Below are 15,309 nucleotides of genomic sequence, written 5' to 3'. Positions count from 1 at the left end.
GTACATTAAAATGAGACAGTGCTTTAGATGTTCTAAAAGTCTGGAAAAAGTATATTCAGAAGACCAGCTTTCTAAAGGAAATTTTAAATTCATCAAGTAGCTGCTCATACCACGCAAGCAGCTGAATGTCCAAGTTGCATTTCTAGAAAATGAGGTATTTTCTCCTTCGTCTCTGCTTTTGAGAGGTCACAAAACCTCCAGGTGGCAGACTGCTGTCTTCTGTGGGCTGTCTCCTTTATTACTCAGTATTGACCCTGAAAGTTAGGAAAGTCCGAGTTAAGGACGAGTCCATGAACATCTCCTGTTGGGAAATGAGTGAAAAAGACTTAGATTCTGAAGCTGTTGAATTGGTTCCCTTTCTGTTACTATCACTGCAAAACTCACCATGATATAACAAACACAAAAGCTTATAATTCCTCTTCCTTGTTTGCATGCTATTTTTAATTGTTTTCTTCTATTTCTATTCTCATCCTGGCAGAACGTGGCTGCCTTCACTCTTGTATTCTCGGGTCCGACACTATTACCAAACATATGCTAGATGCTAAAAACATGCTAGGTGAATAAAAGGAAAAAATAACTTACGTATACAGTTCATGAGGAGTGATGTAAGGGAGAGAAGAGAAAGGGATGGAATCGTGTAGTCTTTTGTTTGTGCTCATGATGCTGAACCTCATGTGAAGGATGACAGAAGCCTAGAGGATGGCAACATGGGGACGGCCTTGATAGGTGCCCAAAGTGAACGTGGGCAGTTCAGCCAATGACTAATAGATCAGATGAGCAAAGGTAAAAGCTTGAGACTGGGTAGAGATGGAGAGGATGGAAGAGGATGGAGAGGGTGGAGTGTCAGACAAACCTGTAGGAGCTGGCTACTGGGACGGGATAGGGAGGAAGGAGATCAAAGATGATGGTAGCTTCTGCCAAGTAAAAAAGGTACACGTCATAAGGGAAAAATAGTCTTCCATATACTGAAACAAGTGCTGGAGAAATACCGTCTTAAGGTGGGGGGAAAGCTCTTCCTCCCTTTCCCTCTTCTACGCCAGAAAACCAAGATGGAGGATTTCACAACTTGGCAACTACCTCCCAGCCCTGCCTCCAGCTCTATGCTGCGAACCCTCAACGCATCCAGCAGGATGGTTTTTGTTTAGAGTGTCAAAGACATCGCAAGTTAAGACTTGTGACTTTTCCACCTGAGGACTAAGTGGGTCTCAAATACAACGACCCTTGTGGAAGGTTCAACTATTTAACAGCTTCCACAGCAAGACAGTGGTATTCTTAAAGCCCTGCCTTTGCACACATCTTGCCTAAACAGATGACACAGGGTGCTGGAGAAAGACACAGAGCAGGGGGGAAGAAAGGACACTCCTCAGGGCACTAGTGGAGTGCAAAGGTCTTGTTCAGGTGAAAGTAAATGTGTAATAAAATTCACCGGTTCAGCTGAACAGGTAATTACAGAGTTAATAAAACATGGATTCCTGACACAATAGATTCTAACATGGTCACGGATGTCACAGTCACTAAGTGACTTTTTAGTTTGCTGATCATTGATCCACTGGACACTAACAGCTCCAATCGGATCAATGTGGGATAACATATGAGGAGGACTTTGCATGTTAAAAATCTACTGGAAATTTTACATGGAAGAGTTCATTATCTGGGCAATGTGACTTGTGTCCAAATGATACATGTGGACCATTTGTCGTGGTTTTTTTTTTAATGGTCAAAAATGAATTTTTTTTCCCCTAAAAGCTTCATTTAATGAGAAACTCTACTGCCGAGAAATTGAAGCCACTTGGGTGTCATGAATGTGTAAACATGTTAATTTGAGGGCTGTGATACCTAAAGAGGTATATTTCATCTCACTCTCCCAGCTTTCCTGTTTCCAACATGGCCCCCTCATCCCTTTCTTCCTCCTTCCCTACGGTTAGCCAACAGTCTATCTTGGATCCTCTTTTTTTTCTGTGGCCTGGTTAATTCCCACATCCTCTGGATCTTTCTTTCATGTTCTCATGACAGTTTTTTTTTTTTAAGATTTATTATTTTTATTGGACAGTCAGGTTTACAGAGATCCTCCCTCTGCTGATTCACTCCCCAGGTGGCCACAATGGCTAGAGCTGAGCTGATCCGAGGCCAGGAGTCAGGAGCTTCTTACAGGTCACCTATGTGGGTATAGGGTCCCAAGGCCTTGGGCTGTCCTTGAGTGGTTGCCCAGGTCACAAGCTGGAAGAGAACTGGAGCAGCTGGGATACGAAATGATGCTTGTATGAGATCCGGTACATGCAAGGCAGGGGCTTTAGCCACTAGGCTATCTGCTGGGTCTCATAACGGTTCCTTTAGGAATCTGTCTCCTAAGGCCAGGGTGCCCTTTGTTGTGCCCCAGGTAATGTTGTCACACAGCTTTTTATCAAATTCTAGAAATACACATGACCTGTAGCAGTGACAAGGAGCTTTTTCACGAAAGCTAGGCCATTCACAAAGGGTACTAGAAAATACACTTTTTATGTCTAGTTTTCAATTTTTTAGTTGAGGGACAATTGATATAAAGTATAATTATCTTTGAAGGCACAACTGAATGCATTTGGACAATCATTTTAGGTACATGATGCATGTTATATATAGAATAGTTGTATAACCAGATCAAGACACAGAATATTTTCAACATCACTAAAAAGATTCTTTGTACCTTTCCACAGCCAACACATTCTCTCCATCACTGGCCCTGGCAGCCATCGATCTAGATTTCTGTCCCTAGCCTTGACTTTTTAAGGATGTTAAATAAATCAAACTACATAGACTCTGATCTTTCATGTTGGTTTCCATCAATTAGCACAAAACCTTTGCAAGTCACCCATACTGCTGCATCAGTATCCCCTTTCATCGCAGACCACCATCTTCTCCGGTGGATATCCTACAGTTTGCTTACAGACTAAGCAGTGAATAGAGACTTGGGCTGTTCCTCACTTCCTCTGTCCTGAACACTGACGGCAGAGGCAGCTGGTCTACACCCACAGCACACATTTTGCAGCACTCCAGGGCATGGCGGCCCCGGGCGGTAGCATGAGATTCTCTGCTGTCATCGTGTCCTCTTTGTTGCGTTGTGCTGTGCTCTTGTAACTGCTCCCTGGGCTGTGATGTTCTCCAAGTGAGACTCCCTGGCTGCACACCATGGCTTAGGAGGCATGTGCAGAGGCAGCACTGCCTTTAGACAGCGTTTTAGAGAAAGATCTCTGTACTCCCAAATCAATAAAGGGGACTGGCTTTTGTAAGAAAATCCTCTTGGGTTCGGCATGGTAGCCTAGTGGCTAAAGTCCTTGCCTTGTATGTACTAGGATCACACAGGGGCACCAGTTCATTTCCTGGCTGCTCCACTTCCCATCCAGCTCCCTGTTTGTGGCCTGGGAAAGCACTGGAGAACGGCCCACAGCCTTGGGACCCAGCAAGCATGTGGGAGAACTGGAAGAAGCTCCTGGCTTCGGATCAGCTCAGCTCTAGCCATTGTGGCCACCTGGGAAGTGAACCAGTGGATAGAGGATCTTTCTGTCTCTCCTTCTCTCTGTAAACCTGACTTTCCAATAAGAAAAAAATAAATCTTAAGAAGAAAGAGAAAATCCTTTCTTTCATTTGGATGTCTTTAGAAGAAGGTCCTGGTTTGTGGCTTGAATTCCAACATGGTATCTGAAACTTGTCTTACTCATGAGTGCTGGACCTCCTACCATTTATTAATCTTTAGAACAGCATTCATTTCTTATTAAAATGATGGGAAAATGTCTGCCAATAGATAGGAGCAATTATACTGTTCAGAAAAAAAAATCCAAGATGTCAAAAGCATACTTGACAAAATAAATATTAACATGTATTATTAGTTTATGGACAGGTAAGAAATCTTTAAGAAAATTCCAACTTAATTTACACAGATACATAGTTACATAGTTCTGCAGCTATTGAGGAAACCTGAGGAGTGCCTAATGTAATTCAGAAAATACATTCTAGAATTTTAAACAAAAAACTGCAGATGCATCCAGTTGGCTCTTCATGCACCTACGACGAAGATGCCAAGAAGACAGAAATCTAAAATTGCCTCAGTGAGCAGGGCCGTTTGGGAAGCCTTGGCCTTGCTTAACCCGAACTGCACGGGGTTCTTACTCTTATGCTTTTCTTCTTTATTAGATAAAAAGTGTTCAGAAATTTCAAACAAGTACACGTAAACGATACGGTGGGTTCTCCTCTGCTTCTCCCCAGCTTCAGCACTATAGGTCCAGGGCCATTTCTGTGTCCACTGCTCTCCTGCCTTCACTCTCCCCTCCTTCCAAATCAGTGTTTTTCTTCACTTTGAAGTAATTTTAGATTTTTAAGGAGCAGTATGATGGCTCAACTGGCTAATCCTCTGCCTGCTAATGCCAAGATCCTATATGGGTACTGGTTTGTGTCCCAGCTGCTCCACTTCCCTTGGAACTCTGTACCTATTTCAGAGACCTGGAAAGGGCTCCCGGCTTTGGATTGTCTCTGCTCTGGATGTTATAACCATTTTGGGGAATGAACCAGTTAATGCCAAGATCTTTCTATCTCTCCTTCTTTCTATAAATCAGCCTTTCCTATAACAAAAATCAATCTTTAAGCAAATAATTTTAGATTTTCAGAAAAGCTGCAAACATGGGGCCCGGCGCGGTGGTGCAGTGGTTGGGGTCCTCGCCTTGCACGCCCGGGATCCCATATGGGCGCCAGTTCTAGTCCTGGCAGCCCCGCTTCCCTTCCAGCTCCCTGCTTGTGGCCTGGGAAAGCAGTCAAGGATGGCCCAAGGCCTTGGGACCCTGCACCCGCGTGGGAGACCCGGAAGAGGCTTCTGGCTTCGGATCGGCATAGCATCGGCCATTGCGCTCACTTGGGGAGTGAGTCATCGGACAGAAGATCTTCCTCTCTGTCTCTCCTCTCTGTATATCTGCCTTTCTAATAAAAATAAAAATAAAATAAAAAAGAACCTTAAAAATAAAAGCTACAAACATGGTACAGTTTCTATCTATCTCCCTCTTAGCTTCTTTAGTGCTGGCAAATTACATAATCATAGTGCAATTATCAAAAGTAGGAGACCACTTTTATTTTTGTGTTAAAAAAAAAAACTGCATCTTTATGATCCTTTGCTGAATACAAATCTAACCATTTGGGGAAAAGATCACCATAAAACACGACCCACTCTTAGCCGCTTTATAATCCTGTGGTTATTTTCTCAATGTGACTTTAAGAAAAGGGGGGACAAACACTTTAAGGCCTCTGGAATAGCCATAAACTGGTGAAATTTCTAATTAACAAGATGCCTGAGAGAGTCCAGCTCCTCCTTTAAGGACAGAATACAATTTGATACTGTATTCTGAATACAGAAATACCCATAAAATTTTGGCTCAGACACAGTGGTGATTTCTAAAATATAGGTAAGGAATCAAGAGACTCCTGCCCTGGGTTCCCTCCCAGGATATTCAAGAGCAATAAGCCTCCCTCTTGCCACCCACAATCCCTTTATTTGTTATGAAATATAATCAAGTCAGTGAAATCATCAAATATTTGGGATTCCCTGCCTGAGAATCATGTTGGGGTAAGCCTGCCTTGATTCCCCTGGACAACCTGGCTCCTGTGTTTCTCCACACTTTGAGAAATGTACTAAAGTCCCTTAAGTGCAGCCAGGGTTGCTCCCCAACTCCTGTTTGTAGCGCTAAATAAATCAGGAAACCACAGCAAGAAGCAGAAGTCACAGTCTAAACCACTTTGGACCTCACAATTTGGTCAATAAAACAAGCATAATTCTAGCATAAGGAACTTGATAAGGTTTCCAAAGAAGGACTGACAACAGTGGAAAAGAAAAAAAGAAGCAGCAGCTGGAGTTGGGAGACAGAACACGCAACTGTTGACAAAATTGAGAAGATGACTGAGATCAGGATGGACCATGATAGAGAACTGAGAAAGATTCCCAAGAGAAACGGGTTTCGAATCTTACTGAAGATTTAGATGCATATGAATCAGGCAGTGTAACATGGCAGTGAAAACCAGAACAAAACCCTAAAAGCAGACTGCTTTAGGTTCCTGTCACACTTCCTCTCCCTCTGGGTCTGTGACCAGGGGTGAGCGACTGGACTCTTTCCGACTCTGCTTGATGCCACAGAGCTTCTAACAACCTCTGCTGCTCGTGTAGGCATCAGCTTGATTCAGTAAGGACCCACCGGGAGGAGATCAACTCTCAACTCGGCAGACTACTGTAAGCTGGAGCAGAGGCAGGGCCTCCCTGTCCTTTGAAGAGCCTCAGGATGGATAGGGGTACCTGCACACAAGTGAGGGTGGCACACGAGCTGCTTCCATGTCCCTGATGTTGTGGAACTAACGTAGGAAGAGGAGGACAGCAAGCTGTCAGCTGCCTTCATGGACCCTCTTGTTAGGGCACCTTGGGCTTGCAGTAAGGAAAAGCCTGCCAGCCTCCTTCTCTGAAACCAGACTCCACTTCTGTCCGACAAGGACCTCCCAAGAGAGTCCTGTCACCTGTCACTTATCACTCTCGGAATAACATACTTACTCGGCCTGTTTTCATACCATTCCTTATCCAAGTCTTTTGGATGCAACCTGGAAATAGCTTGTCCAGCCAAAACCCGGCTCACAGGCCTGTTCTGGCATTGTGAAGTTGGTGGCCTGGGAAGGAGGCCTGGATGACGGTGCAGGGATGACTTCTATGCTATACAAGATCGTCATGTCCAGAAATAACTTGTGAAAAAAGCACAATGGTACCTCAGGGTGAGATTACACCTGTGTTCTGTATGTCTTTTCTGAGTTTCTCTGGGCCCTAGATTCTGTGTGTATGATGCAGCAGTTCTAAAAAGTGCAAACCCTTAAAACATAGTGGGCTTCTGTGAAGTCAGGGAAGACCTGGCTGTCACGGAACTTGGCAGAGATATTCATGGTGGGACTGAAAGCATCTGGCTTTTGTATTCAACAGAATCCTCTCACAGGGGTGGGCAAACTCTGATCAGGTTATCAGATCAGCAGTTTCCGGCCTCAGCAGCTAGGCCGTGCACACTGAAGCCCTTTACCGCCGATTTCTGGAAGTCACTTTGAGAGGCGCCGAGCTGTGCATTAGTCTAGCAGGCAAGTATGTGGCGCGTTCTCTCACACAAGCCTCTAGCCTCCTCTGAGGCGGAGAGGGCCACGGCGCAGGCGTGGGGCGCATGCGCCCTTGAAGCTCTGCGTCTCTTCATGGCCAACTCTGCGTACCCTTGGCGGGTATTTGTATGGTGGTCAGGATGGGATGAGGCAAGAAGCGTTGGACAAAATATCTGCCTTATCTCGGCGACAACAGCAACTAAGATGAGAAAAGTGCGTGTGGGAGAGGAGGGAACAGCTTATTGTCACAGCGATCCCTCGACACAATCGCAACTCATTTTTGTGCCCAGAGTAAAGGAAGCCAAGAAGCCAGTGCGTCCCACGAGCCCCTGGTGATCCTCTGGCCCTATGCACATACTGCATTTTTTTTTTTCTCCGTCAGAGTTCATAAGAGTCACTGGGTGCAATTTTGGGGTGGGAATAGGAGGCAGGAATTGTGAACGATGCTCCTTAATCTGTCCCTCGTTCTCAGGAATCCACGTCAGGAGTCAGATGTAAATTCACATTTCACACAGCCGAGTAGGATGGTCCTGAGAAAGTTCCCTGACCTCTCTGGGTCTCACTGTTCTCATCTGTGAGGTGGGCATGGTGAGATCCGGCTCACAGAGTTGCTGTGAGTTAAAGTATCAGGTGGGAAGCTTCCAGCCCGAAAGGGCTCAGGGTAGAGGGGTGGAATTTTAGAGAGTTAGCAGTGACTGAATTTGGGGACAGGGGAGACAAAGCTAGCACACATGCTTGCTGGAAGGAGGAACTATGAATTAACTAAAGGACAAAGACAAACGAGGCACCCTTACTTTACCGCATTGAGAGGATTCTGTGAGTCACCCAGAGTTAGCTAGTTGTTGCATCATACTAGGGAGGCTCTTTCAATGACAACAGGAGGTATGTAAGAAATAGGTAGCCCCAGTACATCCCAAGACTTATTTTCATAACCTTCAATGAAAAGCATTATGCAAGTATAAATTACACAATTTCACTTTTGTAATTATACCTAAACCACGTACTCCCAGAAGATTTCATTATGTAATTCCTCAGACTTAACTTCAAGTTTCCTTTATAAGCCATGTGCCATTAAAAAAGAAAAACCCTTCCATAAAAGAAATCATTGCTAATCACATATTTACTATATAAAGAAAAAATGTCCCCTAAATATTCATATTTATATTGCCACATTAGCTACTCTGAAATTGTTATTGGATACAACTAATCATCTATCCAAGGCAGGTAAAATATTTATAAACATGATCCAAATTACCTACACTCAGAGACTTCATAAAGCCTTCTCACATAAATTTTCCCCTATACACTCAGAAATGTGTTAATGGTCATTAAACGGCGGTGCACATCATAGGTCATTTGCCTCCAAGTCTGACTCAGAATGAAAACCAAACAAACTACTCTCCCTCAAATTCTTCCCATGTCCCATTAACTTTTTAAAAAACTTTTTCTGCAATACTGCTCTTGCAACAGCATAAATGCACTCCTGAAACAGGATTTCTAAGAATCTGAACAGGGGAAGCCAAGATGAAATCTATGAATTCAGCACAAGACCAACGAGCACATGGGATTACTGAGTGCATCTAAGCTCTGCAGACATTCAGCTGGCATGTAGCATCCTGTCTCTCTCTCTCTCTCTCACACACACACACATATACACATACAACTTCTCAGGAGCAAGCACTGCTTTAGGTTTCCAATCATTTGAATAGTTATTCTCCCATATTTTTGCAATTCTGCTTCATCTGAATCATCCCGATCACTTTCACTGCTTCATCAAAGTCACTTGGCCACTTGTAGCAGGCTGACACTAAAACAGAGTGACTCCGACAGCTGATTCCCACCTTTTCGCTTCTCCTAAACAGCAATATCCCCAAACCCACAAAATCCACAGCAACAACAGAAAATTAAAAATACATATCTTACAAGCACCTTAAACCATAAGAGAATGGGTCATCACATTGGTTGAGAAGAACTAAAGGCAAGACTATTTACATGTAGTTCTAAGATTTTAACAGAAAGAATGGATGCAAAATGTTAACACTTGAAGGTGTGAAAGAAGTGATAGGTGGTTGCTGGTAATGGAGAATGGTATAATTCAAAGTGGAGACACAGGTCTTAGTAGTCATAGACATTTTTGGTTAAAAAAAAAAAGGAAAAAAAGAACTATTGTTCAAATGCAAACTTGCCCACACATTTGAACAGAAACTTGTCACTACTCATTCTTATGAATTTTCTGAGAATGAACTACTCAGACCAGGTTCAACTGATTAGCCCATTTGTTATCAGGGAGTTAAATGCTCTCAGATTAGAGGGATCATTAGCTTATCAATCAAGTAGCAGCCAGCGGCACAGAGGGTCTCCAACAGGAGGCCAGCTTGCTTATCAACATATATACACAAGCTCAAGTGGAAAAGGACGTCTGTTTCAAAATGTACACTTTAAACTGTTCACAGTAAATATTTGGCACAACTACCCAAAGTGTTTTAGCATCCTCTTATCCTTAACTAACAACATGACCACAGTACATCGAAGAATAATTCAGAGTAGATGAAATGCAAATGTAAAGCTGAGCCTCGCATCTATGCTAAGAGCCCAAAGTGAAAATACAGACTCACTCAAGAGGAACGTGGTATAGCTTCTGTTTTAACAACTTCACAAATGCACACTTCTCAAGCAGATTACCTCCTGGTCTGTCTGATTTCTGTGAATTTCTGGATGGATTTAAGCCGATGGTAATCTTTACCAGCGACATGCTCTGATGAATCATCTCTGAGTGATCTGACACACAGTGAGCTATGAGAGTCATCCATAACTTTAGCTTATTTTAAAACTGCAATGACTCTCTTTATAAAGTGTTATGTTAATGGGTTTATCAAACAATAAGTCATCCAAAACAACGATTATATCAACATAGAGACTGATGGAGATTGTACAAAAATAGTGGCTGATGATCAGAAGGAAAATAAACTTCAAATATTTCAGTACTTGAGGCTTCCTGCTAGGTATCTTAGCCAACTTGTTATCCTAACTGCCTACCTAAAGGCAAGCCACAGGAATGCTGGGAAATGGGACAAAACAATGATTTTAAGAAAATACAAAAATGATCTATACATATAAAATAAAATGATATAAACTTGCACAGTGTAGAGCAATCTAGTTCCTTGTAATGGAACGTGAAGTGTGGCTTTAGGCAATCGAATAGAGAAGTGAAGCTGAACGCTGCTCTACCAACCAAATGGCTAATGTGACACCTGATAATGCAAAACAGAGGCATCCCCAGGGCACCATGTAAAATTATTATAAAGCGGTGAAATAACAATATAAAGTTAATTTTATTAAAATTAACAATACTTCCCATCAGCACGAGCCAATCTATATTCAAAATTAAAACAGTAGGCATGTTTAGCCGTTCAAACATTCTGATAGGCTAAATATTGTCGACCGCTAAAAAGAAATAGTTTGCAAGCTCCCATTTTTCCTTCACACTCATAAATACTCATCCTTATGAACAACACCACATCCCAAGGCCTGAAATTAAAAACATGTTTCCTTATGAAATCTGGTAGATGTGGTGTGTTGCTATAGAAATATCCCTGCCTACTCTTTCTTAAAAAGAAATGTGATGATTTGGAAATGCAAGACGGGATAAATTGGTTAAAATCTGTATGGCACTTTTCAAGTACAATGAATATAAGCCATTAAAAGTAATCATTTCATGACACTATTTAAATTTAATGTTTGCTAATTTCTGCTATCTGCAGAACGGACGTCGACTTGACAGCCGTCAGGTCTTGTGGTAAGTGAAAAATATTTTTTTGGCTCTCTTGGTTTTCAAAAGTACACAGGGCTTGATCTTGATTATAAAAAGAATACAAGTTCATTCTAGAAGCAAATCAGAAATACAGGAAGAGCCTATCACCTCTGTTGTGCTGCAATTTGTAGCCATTATTAATGGTTTAGAATATATCTTTTAAGTGTTTTCATTGCTGTAATAATAAGCACATTGATAGTTAATCAGAAATAAGCCTGAATGAAGACTACGCCATTTTGTAAAATTAATTTTACCTTTATACCCAAATGGAAGGGGTATTTTACAGTCTAGTCTGAATTTTGCCTCAGGAGTAGCAGTTTCAGTCACAGGATATCTTAGTGAAGAACTGAACATTAGCTAAACATTTAAGAGTTAACTAGCTACCGGGACCCTCAGGGTGGGTGGTAGATGTATTCTAGGGATTAGAATGAAGTTTGTCATTGAGGAACAAAACAGTTTAATTTATGAAAGCTCAACATTTGGGAGATCTGTTTATAGATCTAGAAATCTAAAGCCACTAACCCCATTAGAATAAGAATTTCTCTACGAGGCTGGTTTTATATCCTTAATAATTAGAAACCAGAATAATTGGGACTGGAAGGAGCAATGTAAGATGATACTCTTTTTAATGCTATTAGCAGAAGGCAGAAACCAAGCCATCAGAAAATCAGGTCACATTATTACATTTAATTCAAGCCAAGAAAAGTCTCAGGCTCCACTGGACGCTTATCCCAACGACTTCACCCCAGCCACTGAGACGGGGATGTCACAGCAGGCATGTGGAAATTCGCAAGATCAGAGAAGTTGGAAGATAAGCAAGAAGTTGCCAAGCCTCTTTTATTCTAGCTATATAATTTTTTTTTAAGATTTATTTTCATTACAAAGTCAGATATACAGAGAGGAGGAGAGACAGAGAGGAAGATCTTCTGTCCTGTGATGCACTCCCCAAGTAACCGCAACGGCCAGTGCTGTGCCGATCCAAAGCCAGGATCCAGGAACTTCTTCCAGGTCTCCCCCACAGGTGCAGGGTCCCAAGGCTTTGGGCCATCCTTGACTGCTTTCCCAGGCCACAAGCAGGGAGCTGGATGGGAAGCTGGGCCTCCAGGAACATGAACTGGAGCCCATATGGGATCCTGGGTGTGTTCAAGGCGAGGACTTTAGCCGCTAGGCCACAACGCTGGGTTCCTAGCTATATAATTGTAAGCATATGTTGAAGGAGGAAAAAAGGCAAACCTAATGCTCTTACATACTACCTTAGTGCACTCTCTTCCCTGTTTCATGGCTTCCACATTTTGTATCACATCATATCATACCTACATCGATTACCCACATTCAAGCTCCATGAATCCCCAGTGTCTACTCCAGCGCCTGGCACATTGTAGGTTTCCAGTAAACATTACTTTAAAAGTGACAGAATTTTCTTTAACTGGATAATCAGAGCCAGCTAAAGTCAGCTTTTCATATTAAAAATAAAGACAGGCATCTTACAAAAAATTAAAGTTAGTTCTGTTCAGAATTTGGATTTTTCTAACTTTGGAAGTACAACTTTTTAAAACTTTGGATTCCTTCATAGGGTTTGAAATGATCCCTGAAAATATAGTCTTACTAACTGTAGCTGTTAAGTCTTCTGAAATTCACTGAAAATTTGTGAATTGATTTTTTTTTTTTAAATTAACAAAACACTGCTTTGGGGGACACTGACACAGGGAAAAAAAATTCCCTCCATGGTCTTTCTAGCAAAAGACACAGTATTCAGCCCACACAATTCCAGGTAGCTGTGGCACCTCTTCTTATCCTTTCTGCCTCATCCATTTTCCAGCTAAGGACATCTTTTACTCTGTATTCCTACTGAACAACAGGATCATTCTGAAAAATCTGTGTCTCAGCAATCAAGCCGTTTTGCAAACAGTTACACAGATTCCAATGATAAGATGGGTAAGCAGGATGCAAGAATGTCTTAAAGATCACCTGCCACACTTGTGTTTGAGGTGCTCAATGGCTGTTTACACCAAGTGCCATCTGGCTCTATAGATATAATAACAATTATTCCATCGAGGTATGTAGCTCCCTAAATCATATTAATATACAATGCTTCCGTGAGCCTTATAGGAGTTGATGTCTTTGTGTGCTCCCATTTAACCTGGGTAATGTGCTAAAACAAGTCTGCCTCATCATTAAGAATTGATTTTTTATTTATGTGAATGTCACTGGCAGTCCCCTGATGTCCCTTTGTAATTCAGCTGAACAGGACTCCACACTAGCGTTAATCTATTTTTATGGCATATCTTTAAAAATTTGCAACATCTTGCTACATTTGGATATTTATATAGAGATTTGTGTTCCCACAGAAAGCTGTTGCTAGCTTTGGAGGTCCATTCCATGCAGCAATAGGGCAAGGATCTAATACACTTCATTAGCTATCTTACATCAGATCAGGGTTTATTTCTTTAAATTATTTAACCTTGGTAGAACCTACTCAAATCATATAAATTACAAATACACTAATGAAAATCATTAGTTAGCCTATTCACACACACACACACACACACACACACACACACACACACACACTGCTCAATAGAAATAAGATTAAAACATTTTGAAATCAACCCTCTGAAAATGTTTTATGAAAATAACTTGGTGAATTTGCCATAGCCACTCATTTCTTAATGTTGTCATTGGTCACTCATTTAGTCACTGACATTAACAGTTATTCTGGTAATGGTGACATCCATAAGAGAAAGAGAAGTCACAGAGCATTTTTCCTAGCTAATTCAAAATCTGGTTTCCAAGTTATAATTATTTATAAATACGCCTTAATGATGTTTGCTAATGTAAAAATACAGAAATTTAAAACAATAAGTAATAATAAAGAGAAAAAGCATAAATACTTTGGAATAGGAGAAATAAATGTTATACTACAAAAATTACATTTAAAATCTTCTTCTCCAGAGAGTACCCACGGGATCCTTACATAATAACTGCTTGGGGAAAGTTCCATCAGAACAATCTTTCATGTTTGGAGTAAGTTTTACACTTAGCATCTGTTTCGAAGGCACCTGTACGCCTCCCCCAGAAGTCCCAAGGATTCTGAATTTGGGGAGATTATGATTTCTTACCCTCCAGGGCCTTTCCCTTCTCCTGCGACTGTCTTACAGGCAGAAGTGCTCCGAGGCTGCTGAGAGTTGAGCCCGTACAGTGACAAGAGAGCAACTGCTTAGAAAGTTGAGCCAAGTTCCAGGATGTTCAAAGAAAACGAGGTAACACCCCTCACATCTACCTGACTGCATAGAAAACTGCCACTGCAAACCCCTAACGATTTTGAGACCCTTGGGCTAACAAAGTCTCTGGAGCACTGCATTGATTATTTAAAATTGCACCCTCTCCCCCCAGCCCAATACCTCAGATCTAATAAAAATTTAAAAACTTTTGGGGGCAAGTTTCTTATGTAAGGATTCAGCCTAAAAGAAAAAAAAAAAAGACACATTCATCAAACTCTACTAAGAGAAGTGTGAAAGCAATGTGCTTTTCAACCTAATAACACGAATGTTTGTACTCCTTGTGTTATAATTTTTGTGAATGTCTCCAAAGAACTGTGTAAGGCATCTTGTGTAAATAATGGCCTTGTGATAAATAACAGAGAAGAAACTATGCTTTTGTACTCAATAAGTAAACACTTCGAATGCTCAGATATCAGCACTGAAGACAGGTGCATGAGGAAGCCGGGGCTGCTTCCCTGTGTTCCCTAGAAGCACGTGTGGAAAGTAGCTATCAGGAACAATGCACTATCAGGAATCCAGCACAGCACCACTCCCAAACACTCTTCCAAAACTGTTCTGTGGCCATGCTGAAAGGCGACTGAATTCCTAGATGCCTGCAAATTAAGATTCAAGGTCTGAGCGGCTCCCTTTGCTCCTCCTGTTGCTGCCTGGCCACACATCACATTCTGCTTCTTACGGGGTTCAGTTAAACGCCGGCATTCCATTGAGAAGACAAGTCAGGTTTTCAAACACAACAATGGCAGTTTCTCCAATACTAGTCTAATGACAAGTAGTAATGAGATACTAGTACGTAACGATTAGTCTAACTTCTAGTAGTAATGATGTTAAAATAATCCTGTATTTTAGCGATGAGCTGAGCCAAGAGGAAACATGGAGTGGGTCTGGAAGCCAGTTCCGGGCTCACCTCGCCGGAATGAAGAGCGAGAATGGTCTGACAATGACATTCACAATGGCATCGCTGCTGGGGACTGCTATCATTTGCTCTCTCTGATTGTCCCTTTAAACAAAAAGCTCCGCACTCAGCATGCAAAGGACTTCTAAGCTGGGGAGGGTGGGGGGAACCACACACAGACGAGGAGAGGGAGG

The 15,309-nt window shown here is 41.9% G+C and overlaps 1 protein-coding gene across 4 annotated transcripts in view; it reads right to left on the bottom strand.

The window, feature by feature from the left end:
• The window catches only part of SKAP1 (src kinase associated phosphoprotein 1), a 274,036-nt gene that overhangs the window by 147,607 nt on the left and 111,120 nt on the right, over positions 1 to 15,309 (bottom strand). The gene's annotated exons all lie outside the window — the stretch shown is intronic.

This window comes from Ochotona curzoniae, unplaced genomic scaffold (genome assembly GCF_017591425.1).
Source record: "Ochotona curzoniae isolate NIBS_2020 unplaced genomic scaffold, NIBS_Ocur_1.0 scaffold_2453, whole genome shotgun sequence".
In the NCBI taxonomy this organism is placed as follows: domain Eukaryota; kingdom Metazoa; phylum Chordata; class Mammalia; order Lagomorpha; family Ochotonidae; genus Ochotona; species Ochotona curzoniae.
Note: the sequence above shows the minus strand (reverse complement) of the source record. Positions and strands in the feature narration are given on the sequence as shown.